Raw genomic sequence first — 20159 nt, forward strand, 5'->3', positions numbered from 1 at the left:
TGGCTAATTTTTTTTGTGTATTAGTAGAGATGGGGCTTCACCATGTTGGCCAGGATGGTCTCAATCTCCTGACCTCATAATCCACCCACCTTGAGCTCCCAAAGTGCTGGGATTACAGGTGTGAGCCACTGTACCTGACCCAATTGTGCTATACTTGTAAGAAGTTTCCCTTGTATTTCCAAATGCAGATATCATCACACCCATCGCAGCATTTGCCCTGACAGGAACATTTTCGAGGGCCTCTACCAGTGAAATATTAGCAGTTGGACTGCACTTTGTTCCCAGAACCATATGTGTGCTTCTGATCTGCCAAGTAGGTGAGTTAATTTTACAACTCCACCTTGCTGTCTGTTCTTTCAAACCACTCTTGGTACCACTTGTGTTAACGCAGATCCTCTGAGAAGCTGATATTGACAGGAGTAATATGCAAGGATTTTATTAAGGAAGATGCTTGTGAAAAGAAAATGAGAGCAAGAACTGGAGAAGGCTGGGAAAGATGTCAGGCTAGGAGGCAAGTGTGAATCTAAGTGAAAGTGAGAGGGAGAGAATGTTGGGTGAAACTGTCCTAGACTGTCATGCAGTCTAAAGAAGCTTCAACAAAGCCAGCAGGGATTCCTTGAGTTTACATGGCCAAAAGAGGAGCTTAATGTCTCCCAGAAATGAATCTGCTTTGGTAGCCCCACCACGCTCAGTCCCTGACAAGGGAGCAGTCTTGTCCAAGTAAGGTGTGGCCCCAGCCAAAATAAAGCAATGTATTTCAAAGCATAGCATCTGGGGCTCTGGTTGCACTCCTTATAGTGGGAGCTCTGCAAGCCACAATTTCATGGCTACCATAGAAAGTCAATGTAAGTTCAATCAAAGTCCTATGTGGTTTTTTTTTAATTGACAAACTAATTCTGAAATGTAAACAGAAAAGTGAAGGACCTAGCACACCTAAAACGATTTGGAAAGGGAACAAAGCTGAAGAACTTAGACAACCTAATTTTAAGGCTACAGCAATCACATATAGGGTCATGTGTTGCTTAATGATGAGGACACATTCAGAAAAGCGTAGGTGATTTTGTTGTTGTTGTTTTGTGTGTGAACATCATAGAGTGCACTTATCAAACCTAGATAGTAGAGCCTCTTATATATCTGGGATATATGATCTAGCTTATTGCTCCTAGACTACAAACTTGTTCATCATGTTACTCTACTGGATACTCTAGGCAACTGGAACACAATGGTAAGTATTTGTTTATCTACACATACCTAAACATAGAAGAAAGTATAGTAAAAATATAGTATTATGGGACCACCATCCAGTATGCAGTCTGTCATTGGCCAAAATGTCATACAGTGCATAACTGTACACATAAATTAATGAAATCAGTCTGACAGTACAGAGTCCAGAAATAGACCCCTGTCTACATGATCTGTTGCAGAGGTGTCCAAACTTTTGGCTTCCCAGGGCCACATTGGCAGAATGTGGCAGAATTGTCTTGGGTCACACATAAGATAGACTGACTCTAATGATAACTGATGAGCTAAAAAAATTCACAAAAAATCATACAATGTTTATGAATTTTTATTGGGCTACATTCAAAGCCAACCTGGGCTGCATGCAGCCCATGGCCATGGCTTGAACAAGTGTGATCAGTTGGTTTTCAAAACAGTGCAAAGATTACTCAATAGGGAGAGATATTCCTTTCAAAAAAAGATGCTGAAACAATTGGATATTGAGGGGCAAAAAATGAACTTTGGTTCTTACCTCACACTACATATAAAAATTAACTCAAAATGGATCATAGATCTAAATAACAAATTGAAACTATAAAATTTCCACAAGAGGATATGAGGCCATCTTTGTTACCTTGGGTTAGGCAAAGATTTCTAAGAACATAAAAATCATGAAGGAAAAATTTGATAAACTTTATTGAAATTTAAGCAGCTGGGCACAGTGACTCATGCCTGTAATACGAACACTTTGGGAGGCTGAGGCTGGCAGATTGCTTGAGCTCAAGAGTTTAAGAGCAGCCTGGGCAACATGGTGAAAGCTTATCTTTACAAAAAAATTTTTAAAAATTAGCTGGCCTTTAGTCCTAGCTACTTGGGAGGCTGAGGTGGGAGGATCACTTGAGCCCAGGAGGCAGAATTTGCAGTAAGCCAAGATTGCACTGCTGCACTCCAACCTGGGTGACACAGCCAGACCCTGTCTCAAAAAAAAAAAAAAAAAAAAAAAAAAAGAAATAAGAAAAAGAAAAGGAAAAAAGAAAGAAAGAAAGAGATTTAAAACTTTTGCTTTTGAAAATACACTGTGAAGACAATGAAAAGAAAATTCGCAGACAGGGAGAAAATATTTGCAAAACATATGTCCAGAATATATGCAGAATAGATAAAGAACTCTTACAAATCAATAATATGAAGACCACAGCCCAATTTCATTTTTTTTTTAAATTTTGAACTGATATTTCACCAAAGAAAATATTTGAATGGCAAATAACATGAAAATATGTTTGATATTAATAGCCATTGGGAAATACTAAGTAGAACTACAATAATATCCTACTACATATGCACTGGAATATCTAAAATTAAAAAGTCTAACAATACCAAGTATTGCCAAGGATGTGAAGCCACTGGAATTCTTGTGCATTGCTGGTAAATGCAAAATGGTGCAACCACTTTGGAAAACAATTTGCCTATTTCATATAAAGTTAAACATACAGGTACCATTTAATCCAACAATCTCACACCTAGGCATTTACCCAAAATAAAGGAAAATATACATTCACACAGACTAGTGAATTCATGTTCATAGCAATTTTATTCATAATAGCCCCAAATTAGAATCAACCTAAATTTTGGCATATCTGCATATTCACACAATGGAATTATTTCTCAGCAATAAAAAGGAATGAACTACCAATATACCCAACAACGTAGATAAATCTCACAACAATTATTCTAACTGAAAGAGTTCAGACACAAAAGACTATATGATTTTATTTATGTGAAATTCTAGAAAGGACAAAACTAGAGTAGCAGATCAGTGGTTCCCAGGCCTGGAGCTGGGGAAAGGAGACTGTTGACATGTGAGCACTGGGAAATGTTGTGAGGATGATGGAAATGTTCTGTATATCACGAGGTTGGTGGTGTAGGAGTTAAAGAAAGAGGAAAGAACACAGAAAGCAGCTCAACAGTCAAAGACAGGTTTATTTTGGGGAATAAATCTGAGAGGGGCTTCTGGCCGATTTCTATCTCTTACAGACTAAAAGTATATATTGGTTTTAGGGTGAGGGGGCTTATCACAAGCTTGGAATGTTTCTGTGTCCAGGGGAAGTTTATGACAGAGTTGGAATGTCTCTGGGTGGAGGGAAGGTTATCTTGGGGCTGGCATCTTTCCAGCTGGAAGGCAGGTTATCTCGGGGCTGGCATGTCTTTGGTAGGGGATGCTATTTGTGGTTTATAGTCATGCTGATCTTAGCCATTAGGCTGATGCCCTTTGGATTTAGGTGGTTTTTGATCAAGGTGAAACTTAAATGGTGGTGTTTGTCCAAGATGGCAATGCTCCTGCTCTGACAGGTGGTAGTTACCCAACTTCATGCACTTTGTCAAAATTCATTGAATTTTACACTTCAAAGTGGTGAATTTTGTTGTATATAAATTATACATCAATAGGCTAATTTTTTTAAGTAAAAGAAAATAAAATAATGGTGGAGACATAAAATGGAACCTGTGGTAATAATCTTAAGATTATTAACTAATTTTATTTAAAATTGACTTCTATTTAATGGACTGTGCATTTGTTTCTCAGGTTTCTAAGTGCTATCTTGAAAACAGAAGTCTAATAATTTACAAAATTGACTGTTCTCAATTCCAGGATGAAGTAGGAATTTTCTTCTGTGCATAAAGTGGATATCATTGAAACAACAACAGCACTGTCATAGTAGACCCAACAAAGACTTTCACTGGACTGTCTCTCCTACATTACGCAGGTCCATAATTCAGTGAAGCTATTTGGGGATAGTCATTACAATTCTACGTAAATCAGCAGTTCTTTACCAAGATGCCATAATCCATGGTTAGATTTTAGAACATCTGAGGACATGGCATACTGTATGATCTCCAATTATTTTTTGCTAAATATTAATTTTCTCAATAAGGCTTTTGACAAACATTTTGGGAATTAGCTCATGGTTGCGTTTCTTGGCATGGGCAATGCTATAAACTACTCAGTGGTGTGCATGACTACAGATGCCTAAAATCTTGAACTGATCATTGAGCTGGAGGTAGAAATAACCTATTTGTGGAAGTCAAGGTCTCTAACAAGGGAGGAGTCAGCTAGATTTATCCTTTACCATTCATTCTCCTTTTGTATTTTCAATAGGAGAAATATAGAGAAGTTAATGGCTTTTAGCAGTTCCATTCCCACTGCCTTTCAGAGATTGAGAAGCCTTGAGTCACTTGTATTTTTTTTGAGATTCAAGTGTATTAAATAAGGAAGATATGCCACAACAAGTCACTAAATATTGTGATAAATTAAAGTGTTAATAATTAATAACTTATTATGAATCAATAACCCATAGATCTACTGTATATTTACTTTCATTTGGAGATAAGTCAAAAGACTACATTTGAAGCCCCTTTTGAGCATGATGCCCTCAGCAGATGTCCCTCTTGCAGTCACTCATCCCACCCCCAATAGGTTCTATTCTTCTAGGGTTACCTATTTAATTGGGGTCAGTAAAGTCCTATGAAAAAGGAATGAATAATTATTTCTATATGCCAAGAACGCTTTTAAATGCATTACTTGTATTAACTCATTCACTTTTTACAAATGTTGTGAGAATAAGATTAATACTATGAGGTAAATCCTATTAGGTGAGGAAATGAAGATAGAATAGTCAGTAACTTGCCCAGGACAGTGGCTGGTAAGTGGCGGAGCTGACTCCAAAGTCTGTGCTCTTAACTGTCATGTTGGAGGTTGGATCATGTAAAGTAGCCAATTGTCAATCATGTGTGACTGACAAAATTGGCAATTTCATATGGCTCAACTTGACGTAATGCTCAGGTTGGCTGAAGCTATGTTTTTATGAACATGAATATATGGGGCACATTTGTTTCCATTGCCAGTCGAGAATACATATCAACCTTTTATCTCAATTTGACAAATCCAGAATTTATATCTGAGTTCTTTTTGCTCCAGGGCAAAGACATTTTAAAATTCATGTCTGCTTTGAGAAGGGGTTAGGGGCAGAGCTAGCTGATCAGAGCTTAACAAAAGGAGGGACTTTCTAATGACTTGAGCTGTCACAGTTGGGCTGATGGTCACTATGGACAGTGGTGGGAGCTTCTGTCCTGGGAGGCACCCTCAGTGATGGGATATGCTATTACTCAATAAGTCTACCAAGGGTTCCTGCTTCATTACAACTCAGCCAGTACAGGAGTTGGACATCCATCAAGCTCCTGTATGCCTAGAATGTGGCAAGCTTGCTCTACTGGACTTTTTACTACGTGTGCTCTGTTTTCCTTCCTAGATGTCAACATTTAGAAATCATAGTCAAGGGGATTCTATTGAAAAATGGGAGGTTCCTTTTGCTCTGGTTGAACATTTTTGTAATTTCATGAAAGATTCAGAGCGAAATAGTGCTCTGTCTTTCAGAAGCACATTGAGAGTTGTTAAACTGCAGAGTCTAATTTTACAAAGTCCCTTCCTTGTTTCCACAGGTTACTAGCAACTATTTGTTTCTTTCCTCTGGACAGAGCCCAGAGAATTCATAAGATCTTCACCATTGGAATTTAGCAGACTTGCATTTGCTGGAAATTGACTCTGGAATGTTAACCGGATCAAGACCACACCCTTTGTTTACTATTTTTTTTTTTAGACAGAGTCACTCAGTTGCCCAGGCAAGAGGCACCATCTCGGCTCACTGCAACCTCTGCCACCCAGGTTCAAGCAATTCTGCCTTAGCGCTCCCGAGCAGCTGGGATTACAGGCATGCACCACCTCGCCTGGCTAAATTTTGTATTTTTAGTAGGGATGAAGTTTCGCCATGTTGGCCAGGCTTGTCTCAAACTCCTTTCCTCAAGTGATCCACCCACCTCAGCCTCCCAAACTGCTGGGATTACAGGCGTTACCCACCACACCCAGCCCTTTATTTGCATTTTATTGATTTACATTGTTTATCTGTGTTCACCCTAATAACAGAGATATATTCAGACTGCCTCTCTGCAGCCAGCCAAATCTGCAAATCCCTGACTTTAGCTGGAAGCCAAGGCTACTGCCAAGATTCCATAAATCAGTTCATTTGGCTCAGCCTGACTAGCAGGACCGCAAAGATGAACAATGCCTCCTAAAACAAAATCAAACTGTCCTGGAGGCTGCACAGAAAGAGATGGAGAACTGTCTCAGTCAATTCAGGGGCAGCATTTTTGCAGGGTAGAATTTTTTTTTTTTTTTTCTTCCGAGATACCCAATGTCCCATTTACTGTGAAATTTGGTTTTGCTGATTACAGCTTGTAATGATCATTCGGCTCAGTGGATCATATCTGACTTTTCCAAAAGTCATTTTATGTGGGCACTAATGTGTTTGTCCCATGCTTATTCTGGTCAGTGGGGCATGCGGTTATAAGGATCAGATGGAAAGTAATTTCTTGGATTTCCCTTTGACGTTTCCAAAGGGAGGGAAGATTCTCTGTATCCCTCTGCGTACTCCCTGACACTGCGGAGAGTCCTGTGATGGCCTGATGCAGGAGATCCTATTTTCCACCCCCAGTCATTTGGCTGGTCCACCAGGAAGCTCTGCATTCCCAGGTTTTTGAGGCATGTCTCAGCCACAAATCACGAGGCTTACCTCTCAGCAAAGTCGTCTCAAGAAGAAACATCCGGAAGGCTGTCCTTGGATATCTGGGGCTGAGACAGGGATGCAATGCCCATCACCACTTCCCTAGTTTGCTATGGGAAGCTGATACCCCTTCCACCTTTCATTTGTCACCTTTTCTCACTCTGCTTATTGATCCTGAACAAAAGCGGCAGCTCAGAAGCTCTCATCCAGCAGAAGCGACTTAGAGCAGGACAGCAGGCCCGTCCACCCTGGCCTTCTCCCACCAGGCAGTCTGCATGGTTCCTGCCGAGCAGACTTATCCCTAATGGCTGGAAGCGCTCCTCTCTTTTTCCACCAACCCCAAACCCGAGGCAGACGCAAGTTTCTCCATTCCCCTTGTCTCACTTTACTCCTCTGCCTCCTGGGATCAGAATAATAATTTCTAGTTCTCTGGATTGGCTCTGCTTTGCAGTATATGACTCACTCTCTTTTCCTTTAAGCTTTCCCTTAATGTGGTCCACGCCTAAGGATGCTGGCTGGGTCTTTATCACAGGAGAATTTTCAGGTGTTCAGCAACTGAAGAAAAAAAAAAGACCTATTGAACGCTCCTTTCCCTGCTCCCAGTCAGGTCACACAGAGTTCTTGAGAGAAGAAAAACAGCAAATGTGAAACTGATGGCAGTCATCTTCTTAGAATAAAGGCCAAGAAATAGGAGTGATTTTTTGTGTTTGTGCATGCATGTATTTTAGTGGAATGAAAGAAACAGCCATGCCCTCAAACACCTCACTCGTGTTTATGCGGCTGGCCCCCACTGGAGGACATGTCTGAGATTGCATTCCGTGATATTTCACCAGTACCTTCAATAACCAAGTCTTCTTTTCACATCCAGATTGCACTGGAAACCCATTTACTTTATTCATAAAAGTATAACATATTCAGCCCTGAGCCTCCAGTTATTATCAGCATTTGCACATGACCAAGCATAGTCACTGAATTCTCTGCTCTTGCCATCACACATTTCTGAGCATTTTGAACTGTGATTTTTACTCTTTAACCTGGGGGCTCTTCAACTTTCCTAAAGTGGGGAAATCCAGATAAGAGTACCAGATCTTACGCTATCATATTAGCTAGGCGGAGGAAGCAAGAATTAGTGCAATAACAAAAGCCAGGTGAGATAATTAAAATCGTCTTAATCCCGTCACACTGAGAGGCGGATGTCAGCCCATTTCTTTTCCTTTCTCTTTCTTCTTCTTTTTTTTTTTTTTTTTTTTTAACTGTGTAAGCTTCAGTTCTGATTTCATTTCAAACAGCCCTTCCCATCAGTGCTTGTTCTACAGATGTGAATCGGTGGAATGAATTAAGTTTTGCTCAAGGCATTTAGTAGAGTAAAATCTGCTTCTCAGAGGAGGGGAAATAAAGATGAAAAAATTTAGCAAAGAGCATCTACCCTACAATGCCAGGTAGGTAATAAAACATAAAGATGCTGAGAGAAAAGCACTCCCCAACCAAAGTGGGTCTATTAGAAGCAAGTTTTGACATGATTGCCGAACCCTTCTGGAAAGGGTTAGGAAAAAAAATCACTTTCAAAAATCATTTGAGTATAAAAGTGAAATGAAAGTAGTCTTTTTAAAATGTAGTATTCAATGTGGACATAGAGTGGAAGGATGCAGTACAGTCATTAAGGGAGACAAATAGAGGGTGCGCCCAAAGGGCAGTGAGATGCCTGTCATGTGATGGTGTGGAAGACCTACTGTGAACAAAGACTCGGAAAAGCCCAGAAAACCAGGTGCGAAATCATTCCTTTATATTTCCTGGCCCTGTGGTGTAGGGATCAACCACAATGAAAGTCTATCAGGTTGAGTCCCAGCTCCACCGCCTTGGGGCATTCTGTTTCCCCATTTAGAGAATGAGTGAGAATAGTGAAGCCTGCCTCGGCCATCCCAGAGGATTGTCCCAACAATCCTAAGAGATCAAGATTAGGAGTTGTCTTTGCAAAGAGTGAAGAGAGCCAGGTGCAGTGGTGTCTGCCTGCAGCCCCACCTATGGGAGGCTCTACTGGGCCCAGGAGTTTGACACTGCAGTGTGTGATAATCACGCCTGTGAATAGCTACTGGGCTATACATAGCCTGGGCAATATAGAGATACCTCATCTCTCTCTTAAAAAAATTGCCTGGGTGCAGTGGCTCACGCCTGTGATCCCAGCATTTTGGGAGGGTGAGGTGGGAGGATTGCTTGAGGCAAGGACTTTGAGACCAGCCTGGGCACCATAGCGAGATCTCATCTCTAAAGAAATTTTAAAAATTATAGCCGGGTGTGGTGGAGTGTGCCTGTAATCTCAGCTACTCAAGGGCTGAGGTGGGAGGATCATTTGAGCCAGGAGTTTGAGGCTGCATTGAGTTATGATCACACGACTGCACTCCAGCCAAGGTGACATAGAAATACCTTGTCTCTAAACAAACAAACAAACAAACAAAACACTTCATTGAATTTTAAAAACTTTTTTAAAAGGATGAACATAGCTCTAAGGTAACCTCAAGTTGCACCCAAGCAACTATGATTTTTCAGTATTCTCATTAATTTTGGAAAATCTTTCTGGGCACACTCTTTAAAAGTGGGAAATATTTAACATATTTAAAAGTGGGAAATAAAGGAAGGTAGAAAGCTTAACTTTATTGGAGAGTAGTGAGAGGGTGGGGAAAAGAGATTTTGTTCTTGTTTTTGTTCCCAGCAATTTCAGCACGCTTTGGTCAATTTAGTCTTCTAAAAATGAAAATTTCAAAGAGAAGCAGCCAGAGTCATATTCCTAAGAGCACATCTGGTCATGCTATTCCTCTGTGTATAATCCCACAGTGGTGTCCTGATACCTTCAGGAAAAGATTCAGTGTCCTTAGGATGGCATTCATGGCTCTGGATGGTGTGCCTTAGTGTGACTTCCCCATGCCATTTCCCATGCCTGGAGCATCCTGCTCTGCTCCCCTCTCCCCAACATCTGCCCACACCCACTCTGTGGTCTCCACCACCAGGAAACTGCCATGGGACATTCACCAGCAGGAATGAGTGGCCTCCGGGGTGTTCATGCCGGATGGCAAATGTTGACCTTTTCCCCTCTATTTGTGAGTGCTTTCAGAATAGCAAATATATCTTTCTTCTGGCTGTCTTTGGTATCAGGAAAATCAGGGGACACAGAATAAATGTCCTTTTATCTAAAGAAGAAAGGAAAGAAATTAATGTTGATTCTACAACTTTCCTATAGCTCTTCAATTTTAATCATATAAATGCCATTTTCATTGTTTTTGTCATATTTGTGAACCACCTGTTGTAATAGCATTTGCTTAATTATTTTGCTTTAATTAACAGCTCACTTTTAAAAACTTAAATGTAATTTGAGAGAAAATGTTTTATCACTTTACATACACTCCACGAAAGGAAGAACTGTGCTTTGTTAAGCACTGAATCCCTAGCACATTGAACTGAGCCTAGCACAAAGCAGGTATCCTACTCTGGTTTAATGACTAAGAGGAAAATTAGTATCACTGGCTACTAATACCTGGTAACATGAATAATAGATATAAAAAATGAAAGAATACTAATAATACAGTAATTGACCCCAAACCTAAGACTCACCTCTTCTTACGGTTTGGATCTTTGTCCCCCACCCCCCCTCCAAATCTCATGTCAAATTGTAATTCCCGGTGTTGGAGGGGAGGCCTGGTGGGAGGTGACTGGATCATGAGGGTGGTCTTTCACGAATAGTTTAGCAACATCCCCTTGGTGCTGTTCTTATGCAAGTGTGTGAGTTCTCATGAGATCTGGTTGTTTAAGATTGTGTAGCACCTCCCCCATCTCTGTCTTCCTCCTGATCCCGCCATGTGAACTACTCGCTCCCCCTTCACTTTCCACCATGATTGTAAATTTCCTGGGGCCTCTCCAGAAGCGGAATCTGCTATGCTTCCTGTACAGCTTGCAGAACCATGAGCCAATTAAAACCCTTTTCTTTATAAATTACCCAGTCTCAAGTATTTCTTTAGAGTAGTGAGGGAACTGACTAATACACCTCTCTCTGTTTAAAGGGGATGCCAGGATTACAGCAATGTTGGGACCCTCTAGAAACCAAGTGCAAATTTCTCCTTGATTAATTAAAAGGATTGAAAGATAACTGAAATGACTAGCTGCACACTGAGTAGTCTAGTGTCATTTCACACACAGTCATTCCATAATCATCGAGCACCTGTACCATGGGTCTTTCCCTTGGTTTGGGAAACATCACCTATGTTATTCCTTCAAGTTCCTACACCTTTTCTACAAAAGCTGACCAATAACGAGTTACAACCCATCAGGAGACTAAAACTATTCTGATAAACTCATTTAAATGGAAGTACAGACCCCAAGAGGACTGTAACTGTTAAAAAAAATCCTGGAGCTTCTTATATGTCAGTTTTGTATCACTCCCACCTCAATTTGTTTCTCTTGTGGTTAACAACACAACAGCAAAAACCTTGCATCTGAAAAATATGTGCTTCTATTCATAATGTATGTCACTTTTTTTAAAAGACAGATAGTATCTCACTCTGGTTCTCAGGTTGGAGTGCAGTAGTGTGACCTTGGCTCACTGCAGCTTCGACCTCCCGGGCTCAAATGATCCTCCCACCTCAGCCTCCCTACTAGTTGGGACCACAGGCATGTGCCACCATGCCTGTTTAATGTTTGTATTTTTTGTAGAGACACAGTTTCACCATGTTGTCCAGGCTAGCCTTGAACCACTGGGCTCAAGCAATCCTCCTGTCTTGGCCTCCCAAAGTGCTGGGATTACAGGTGTGAGCCACCATGCCCTGTTATGTCAGCTCTTACCGTATTAAAATACAAATACTTGGAGGAAGAATCACTAGATGGGGCGTGGTGGTGAGTTGCTTGTTAAGGAGCCCTGACTGTCCACAGAAATGTCACCTTCCCTTCAAGGTTATATCTTCCTCCTGTTGTTCCTTACCCTGTAACTAGTGCCTTCAGCACAGGCACAAAAACTTTCTTTTGGCTCGCCTTTATGTAGTTGAAGAAGGCACGACTATGCTAAGTGAAGAAAACAAATATTCGTAATATATGGATACCATATATGAAGCCTAAAAACATTCCAACACACAGAACATGTAAAGTAGCTACCCAGGGAGATACAAACTTCTGGTAGAATGAGTATCTACCAGAGTGGAGAGATTATAGTTATCCCAAATGCGTACATGTGTTTACAAAACAACAGGAACAAAAACTTTGGGAAACACTGCTCTATCCCCAAAGGGCTACCTTTACTTTCCTACATCAAGACAAGGAAAGAGCTCTTTTGCTAAAAAATAAAAGCAAAGCAATAACAAGAAAAGCCAATTTAAAAAAAGAAACAGAAATCCATTTGCAGTGAGATCTTAAAGCTTATTATCCAACAATAACCAGATATGAATTTGGGGTTGTGCTTCTCACATTCCCCCAAACTCCCTCTTGATCAATATTTTCTTTACTCTTTCTCAATGTTTCTCTTTTTATTTTTCCTTTCCAGACAATGGAACCTGTTACAAATGTTGTGTAGAGAGGAGCTACAGTGTGATCTGCACCAGACTTTCTCTAGTTAAGACTGAACTTATGGCTGGGTAGACAAAGTGGCTGCCTAGAAAGTGTATGACTTGAAGGCAGAAGGAAAAGGTCCCAACCTATATTAGTCCATGTTTATACTGCTATAAAGAACTGCCCAAGACTGGGTAATTTATTTAAAAAAAAAAAAAAAAAAGAGGTTTAATTGACTCACAGTTCAGCATGGCTGGGGAGGCCTCAGAAAACTTACAATCACAGCAGAAGGTGAAGGGAAAGCAAGGCACCTTCTTCACAAGCTGGCAGGAAGGAGAGGTGCTGAGCAAAGGGGGAAGAGCCCCTTATAAGACTATCAGATCTTGTGAGAACTCACTCACTATCACGAGAAAAGCATGGGGGAAACAACCCCATGATTCAATGATCTCCACCTGGCCTCACCCTTGACATGTAGGGATTATTACAATTCAGGATGAGATTTGGGTGGGGACACAGCCAAACTATATCACTGCCATTCTCAGATATATCTTTTCCTTGGTCTCCTTGGAATCCCTAAATGATGGACTGACTGACTGCTTTGGACTGAAGCACCGGATGCCCTGTTGAAGTATAGGTGAAAGCTGAGAGTGGGTCACTGCCAGGGGAGTGCTCTGGCCTTTAGTTGTTAAATGCCAAAGCTGCATCTCACCTTAAGCCAACTGCCTGAACTCTCTTTTTATCTTTTTCATAGTTCCTAAGTAGTCACAATTCACTTTTATTCATTCATCCATTAATCCATTCATTTATTCAGCACGTTTATATTGAGGATCATTTACTTAGCATTATGCCCCAAAGATGCATTGTTGAAAAAGCCAGATTTTCCTGCCCTTATGGAGATAAAATGGACATTAAACAGCCAATTAACACACAAATGCAATTACTATTGATTTTCTGATTCAATAATTATATATTAAGCAACTACTCTGTAGTAAGTACTATGCTTGGTGCTGGAAATTTAATAGTTAACAAAAATGTCACATTCTGTGCTTTCATGAAGCATGAAACTCATAGTCTAATCAAATATGGCATAAGAGAATATAAAATTGCATATGAGGTAAGTGCTACAAAGGAGACACAGCTCTATGAGTATATATTGCAATAAATGTAACTACAATAACTTGTAATAGATGTGCAATATAAAAAAGATGTCAATTACGACATCAATGACATAAAATGTAAGGGGGAATGAAAACAGTAGTTTTTGCATGTGATCAAAGTTAAGTGGTTATCAGCTTAAAACAAACTGTTATAAGATTGTTATTTAAGACTCATGGTAATCAGAAAGCAAAAATCTCTAGTAGAAAAACAAAAGATAAAGAGAAAGGAATCTAAGCATACCACTATACAAAAAAATAATAATCAGGCCAGGCATGGTGGCTCACGCCTCTAATCCTAGCACTTTGGGAGGCCAAGGTGGGTGGATCATGAGATCAGGAAGTTTGAGACCAGCCTGGCCAAGATGATGAAACCCCATCTCTACTAAAAATACAAAAATTAGCTGGGCACGGTGGTGGGCACCTGTGCAAAAAGTAAAGTAGAGGTTCCTCTTCAAAGAGACTTTCCTCCCCATCTAATTAGGAATAAATAGTAACTTCTCTTAGAAGCAAAATTTATTCAAAGACCTGTGCTAACATTCTTAAATATCTGCTAGCCGTAATAAAGAAATCAATGTACTTTATGTTCTTAGCTCTCCACAATTTAGCCTAAATATTTGCCCTGGCATGCTTATACTGGTTCAAGCAAGCATTAGGTCATAGCCTGTTCCTCTTATTTGAAGGTGTTTTTACCTTTCTCAGCATTCCACAAGTTACTTGCTCCTTCCTTTGTTCTCCTCTGCCTTTGCCTCTTTCAAAAAGTTCTAAGTTGCTAGCCAATCGGGACAAATACAGAATGTGAGGTCCCATTCCAGCCAACGGAAACTGAACACAGCAGTAGGGTGGAAGTAGGTAACACATGATCCTGTCTCCTTTGGTGTATTCTTCGTGGCAAAACCACTGACATGTATACTCTTTCTGCAGAAAGTAAAAATGGCCTTGCTGAGGAAATTAAATTTATGTTCAAGTGCTATTTCTTTACAGCACCAGGGAACAAGCATTTCCAACAGCCTATAATCCTAGCTACTCGGGAGGCTGAGGCAGGAGAATCGCTTGAACCTGGGAGGCGGACATTGCAGTGAGCTGAGATTACACCACTGCACTCCAGCCTGGTGACAAAGCAGGATTCTGTCTCAAAAAAGCAAAACAAACAAACAGAAAAAAAAAACAAAAAATTAAATCATAAAGGAGAACTAGAGAGAAACAATGGAACAAACAAACTACAAAACAAGCAGAAAACAATCAACAAAATGGCAATGATAAGGCCTTACCTATCGATAATTACTTTAAATATAAATAGATTAAATTATCCAATCATAAAACATAGAAAGACTGAAGAGATTTAAGAAACAAAATTCACAATATATTGACTACAAAGGATTCACTTTAGCTTTTAGAATACACATAGGCTGAAAGCACAGGAATAGAAAAATACATTCTATGCAAATTGTAACCAAAAGAGAGCAGAGGTGGCTATGCATATATCAGACAAATGAGACTTTAAGTCGAAAACTGTAAAAGAGATAAAGTCATCATATAATGATCAAAGGGTCAGTTCATCAAGAGGATACAATGGTTGTAAAAATAGATGCACCCAACTTCAGAGCATCTAAATATATAAGACAAACACTAAGAGAACTGAAGAGAGAAATAGACAGCAACACAGTACTAGCAGGGCACTTTAATACCACACTTTCAACAATGACTAGATCATTCAAAAAGAAAATCAATAAGGCAACAGTGGACTTGAACAATACATTAGACCAAATGGATCTGAAAGACATATATAGAACATTCTATCCAACAACAACAGAGTACACATTCTTCTAAAGAGCACACAGAATATATTCCAAAATAGAACATATGTTAGGCCACAAAACCAGTCTTAACAAATTGAAGAAGATTGAAGACATATCAGGTATCCTTTCCAACCACAATGGTATGAAACTAGAAATCAATAACAGAGTGAAGATTGAAAAATTCACAAATATGTGGAAATGAAACAACACACTCTTGAACAACTAATTAATTAGTCAAAGAAAAAATCAAAAGGGAAATACAAAAATACCTTGAGGTAAACAAAAATGGAAATACAGCATACCAAGATTTATGGGAGACAGTAAAAACAGTTCTAAGAGGGAAGTTTATAGCAATAAATGCCTCCATTAAGAGAAAAGAAATATGGCAAATAAAAAACTTAACTTTACAAGGAAGTAGAAAAAGAACAATAAACTAAGCCCAAAGTTAGCAGGAGGAAGGAAATAATAAAGATCAGAGCATAAATAAATAAAATGGGGACTAGAAAAACAATAGAAAAGATCAATAAAATTAACAGCTGTTTTTTTGAAAAGATACAAGAAATTGACTCTCTTAGCTAAACTAACTTAAAGAGATAGAAAAGACTCAAATAAATAAAAGTGTAAATGAAAAAGGAGATATTACACCTGATGTCACAAAATGCAAAGGATCATAAAAGACTACCATGAACAATTATATGACGACAAATTGAATAACCTAGAAGAAATTGATAAATTTCTAGAAACATACAACCTACTGTAGGGACCAAGGGAAAACTTTCCCTTTGTCCTCTGAAGGTTCACTGAAAATGAACTGACAAATGCAGATTCATAAGAGAAAAGGCATACAAATGTATCTATGTGCAAAGAGAGGGAAATCACGAAGTGCAGTGAGGTACAGATGGCTCTATACCCTTCTGCTTAGAGGACAGGGAGATAGGGAAGTGTGGATGATTTAGAAGGAGCAGTAAATGATTTTTAGGGGAATTCAATGGGCTTGAAGAACATACAATGGCCTAGAAAAAAGTCTGTTGGGCCCACAGAGCAGACATAATGGTTTGTGAGAAAAGTCTGTCCAGGTGTGTTGACAGACTTCAGTCTTTCTTTCCGCCATGTGAGTTCAGTTCATGAAAACTTAAGAAAGGGAGCAGAGGTCATTGTTTTTTTCTTGAATGGGTCCAAACTTCTGGCAGATAAGGGAACTTCACAGAGCAACTTCATCCTTTGCTTTGACAGAGTTGAAGAAATGAGAGGCAGGAGAAGGAGGAAGGTCCGAGAGACCTTGAGGCTTCTTCAGTGCATCACGTCAAAGTGCCATATTTTGGGGTATGTTTCTGAGCCCCAACAGGGTTAAACATAAAGCTTCCTTTCTCAAACAAGCATTCCAATATCCAACAGCTCTAATGATTTCCAAGAGTACTGTAAAATATATTTTTTCAACAAAATTATATGAGTGGTCTGGTTAAAAAAGACTTTAAAATAAATACATACGCTTATAGTACTAATAAAACCAAGAAAGACTGCTTAAAATAAATACATAATATGTTTATACTACTATTTAAAAAAAGAAACTCTGCTTACACAAAGGAATTAAATTCTACCAAATGTAAGAAGATAAACACACCCTCACTTCTAAGGTAATACCTGAAAAATATTATCTGATTAATGAAATTAAAAGGCATAAACATAATCTGTAAAAAGTAATAAGATTTCAATCCTAATAATTAATATGTTAACTAATTCCAAAAGCAGATCAGATGAAGCTAAAAAACTTCTGCATACCAAAGGGAACAAGCAATAAAGTTAAACGGAAACCTATAGAAAGGGAGAAAATGTTTGCAAACCTCATATCTAATAAGGGGTTAATATCTGAAGTATAGGCTGGGTGGGTGGCTCACACCTGTAATCCCAGCATTTTGGGAGGCCGAGGCGGGCAGATCACCTGAGGTCAGGAGTTGAGACCAGCCTTGCAAACATGATGAAACCCAGTCTCTACTACAAATACAAAAATTAGCCGGGCGTGGTGGTGTGTGCCTGTAATCCCAGCTACTCAGGGAGGCTGAGCCAGGAGAATTGCTTGAACACGGGAGGTGGAGGTTACAGTGAACCAAGATGGAGCCACTGCACTACTCTAGCCTGGGCGACAGCGTGAGGCTCCGTCTCAAAAAAATTAATTAATTAATTTAAAAAAAAGCAACAAAAAAAATCCAAAGTATACAGGGAACTCCAGCCAGTCAATAGCAATAATACTAATCATCATCATCCAATTTTTAAAATGGGCAAAGAGTGGAATAGACATTTCTCAAGAGAAGACATACAAATGGCCCACAGGTAACTGAAAAAGTACTCAACATCACGAATTATTAGGGATACATAAATCAAAATCACAATGAGATATAACCTCATACTTGTTAGGGTCCTTATTATTAGAAAAGCAAAATATAACAAGTGTTTGGGAGAATATGGGGAAGAGGAACCTTGGTACACTGTTGGTGGGAATGTAAATTGTTACAGTCATTAAGGAATACAATAAAGGTTCCTAAAAAAATTGAAAGTGGAACCACCATGTGATCCAGCAATCCCACTTCTAGATATTTATCCAAAAGAATTGAAATCAATATCTTGAAGTCATAGCTGCACCACCGTGTTCACTGCAGCGTTATTCATAACAGCAAAGATTTGGAAACAACTCAGATGTCCACTAACATGCAAATGGATAAAGAAAGTGTGATGTACATATGCATGGCACACTATTTAACCTTTGCAAAGAAGGAAATCTTGTCATTTTTAGCAACATGGATGGACATGGGGAACAATATGCTAAGTGAAATAAGCCAGACACAGAAAGGCAAATTCTGTATGATCTCATTTATTCATTTATATGTGGAATCTAAAATAGTCAAACTTTGAGAAGCAGAGAGGGAATGCTGGTTACCAGGAGAGTGGGGAATGAGAAATGGGAGGTTATGGCTAAAGGATACAATGTTATACAGGATAAATAAGTTCTAGAGATCTACTATGCAGTATAGTGCTTGTAACTAACAATACTGTATTTTGTACTTAAAACTTACTGAGAGAGTAGATCTTATATTAAATGTTCATACCACACAACACACACACACACACACACACACACACACACACACATAAAATAATAATAAAGGGAGTGGGCAGGAACTTCATGAATTAACAGATTGATGAATATATTTATGAACTTTATGGTAGTAATGGTTTCAGGAGTGTATACTTATCTCCAAACTTGTCAACTTGTATACATTAAACACGTATAGCTTTCAACCTGTCAATCATATTTCAATAAAGTGATTTTCTAAAAAGAAGATATTCTCTTACGTTTTCTTCCAGAAGATTCATTATTTAATCATTTATATATAAGTCTACAAATCCACCTCTAATTTGTTTTGGTGTATGTTATGAGTAGAGGTCAGATTTCATTTTTTTCTCCTGGACAGATATCCAATGGGCCTATCACTGCTTATTGGAAAAGACCATTCTTCCCCTTACAGAATTGTAGCTGTGTAAAATTAATCAGGTAGCCATATAAAAAGTGGTATGTTTCTGGGCCCCCTTCCATTGATGTATTTATGTACCCTTGGGCCATACCATGCGTGGTTTTTTTTTGTTTTTTTTTGTTTAGACAGAGTCTCACTCTATCACCCAGACTGGAACGCAGTGGCATGGTCATGGCTCACTGCAACCTCAAACTCCTGGGCTCAAGCAATCCTCCCACCTCAGCCTCCTGAGTTAGCTGGGACAACAGGCATGTGCTACCACATTCAATTAATTTTTTGCATTTGTTTGTAGAGACAAGGTCTCACAATGTTGCCCAGGCTGGTCTCAAGTTCCTGGGTTCAAGTAGTCCTCCCACCTCAATCTCCCAGAGTGTTGGGATTATAGGAATGAGCCACCACTCCTGGCTCATACTATATCTTAATTACTACAGCTTTGTAGTAATTCATAAACTTGCTGGTGTAAATCCCCCAACTTTGTTTTTCTTCTGTCATGGCTATTCTAAGTACTTTGCATTTCCAGATAAAATTTAGATATCTTGCCAATTACTAAAATTAAAAAGCTTCCTAGGGCTTTGATTTGGATATCATTGAATCTTTAGATCAAACTGGGCAGAAATAACATCTTCAAAACACTGAGTCTTCCAATTCGTAAAGATGGTAAACCTCTCTATTTAGGTCTTTAACGTCTCTCAGCAACGTTTTGTAGTAAAAATTAAAAAGTGTAGACGCCTTGTATCTTTTTTGGGAGAATTTATTTCTGGTTATTTGACGGATTTGTTAGTGCTATTTTAAGTGCTATCATTTACTTTCGATTTCAAATTGTTGATTGTTAATATATAGCAATAAAACAGATTTTTACATATCGACATTATATCCAGGGATATAATAAATTCAGTCTTTAAGTAGAATAAGGATGCTTTTGGAATTTTCCAAACATGTCATCTTTATAGAAGATGACACACAAAACATGTCATCTTTATAGAAGATAATTTACTTCTTTCTTTATAATCTTTAATTTTTGTGTGTATTTTTCTGCCCTACTGACTCACTAGAATATCTAGTGAGTTGAACTAGAATATCTAGTGCAATGTTGAATTGAAATAATGATAGTAGACATCCTTACCATTAATGTAGTCAATAATGTTGTTTGTTTGTTTGATTTCTAAAAGCAAATTGACTTTGCATTCTTCAAATAAATTCTAAAATATATATAGCACATTGATTTATTCTATTTACTATGTTTTTGTTTAAGATTTTTGCATCTATGGTCATGAGGGATATTGGCCTATACCCTCACCTTCCTTCCTTCCTTCCTTCCTTCCTTCCTTC

The 20159-nt window shown here is 38.9% G+C and overlaps 1 long non-coding RNA gene across 1 annotated transcript in view; it reads right to left on the reverse strand.

Annotated features, from left to right (window-relative positions):
- Window positions 1-14245, reverse strand: part of LOC144331389 (uncharacterized) — a 31244-nt gene extending 16999 nt beyond the window's left edge. The window contains exons 1-3 of the long non-coding RNA XR_013398492.1: window positions 14198-14245; window positions 7291-7382; window positions 4586-4733 (exon numbers count right to left, since the gene is read on the reverse strand). This is a non-coding gene — a long non-coding RNA (uncharacterized LOC144331389). The remainder of the gene's footprint in view (window positions 1-4585; window positions 4734-7290; window positions 7383-14197) is intronic.
- Window positions 14246-20159: the final 5914 nt, after the last annotated feature.

Source organism: Macaca mulatta, chromosome 9 (assembly GCF_049350105.2).
Source record: "Macaca mulatta isolate MMU2019108-1 chromosome 9, T2T-MMU8v2.0, whole genome shotgun sequence".
NCBI lineage: Eukaryota > Metazoa > Chordata > Mammalia > Primates > Cercopithecidae > Macaca > Macaca mulatta.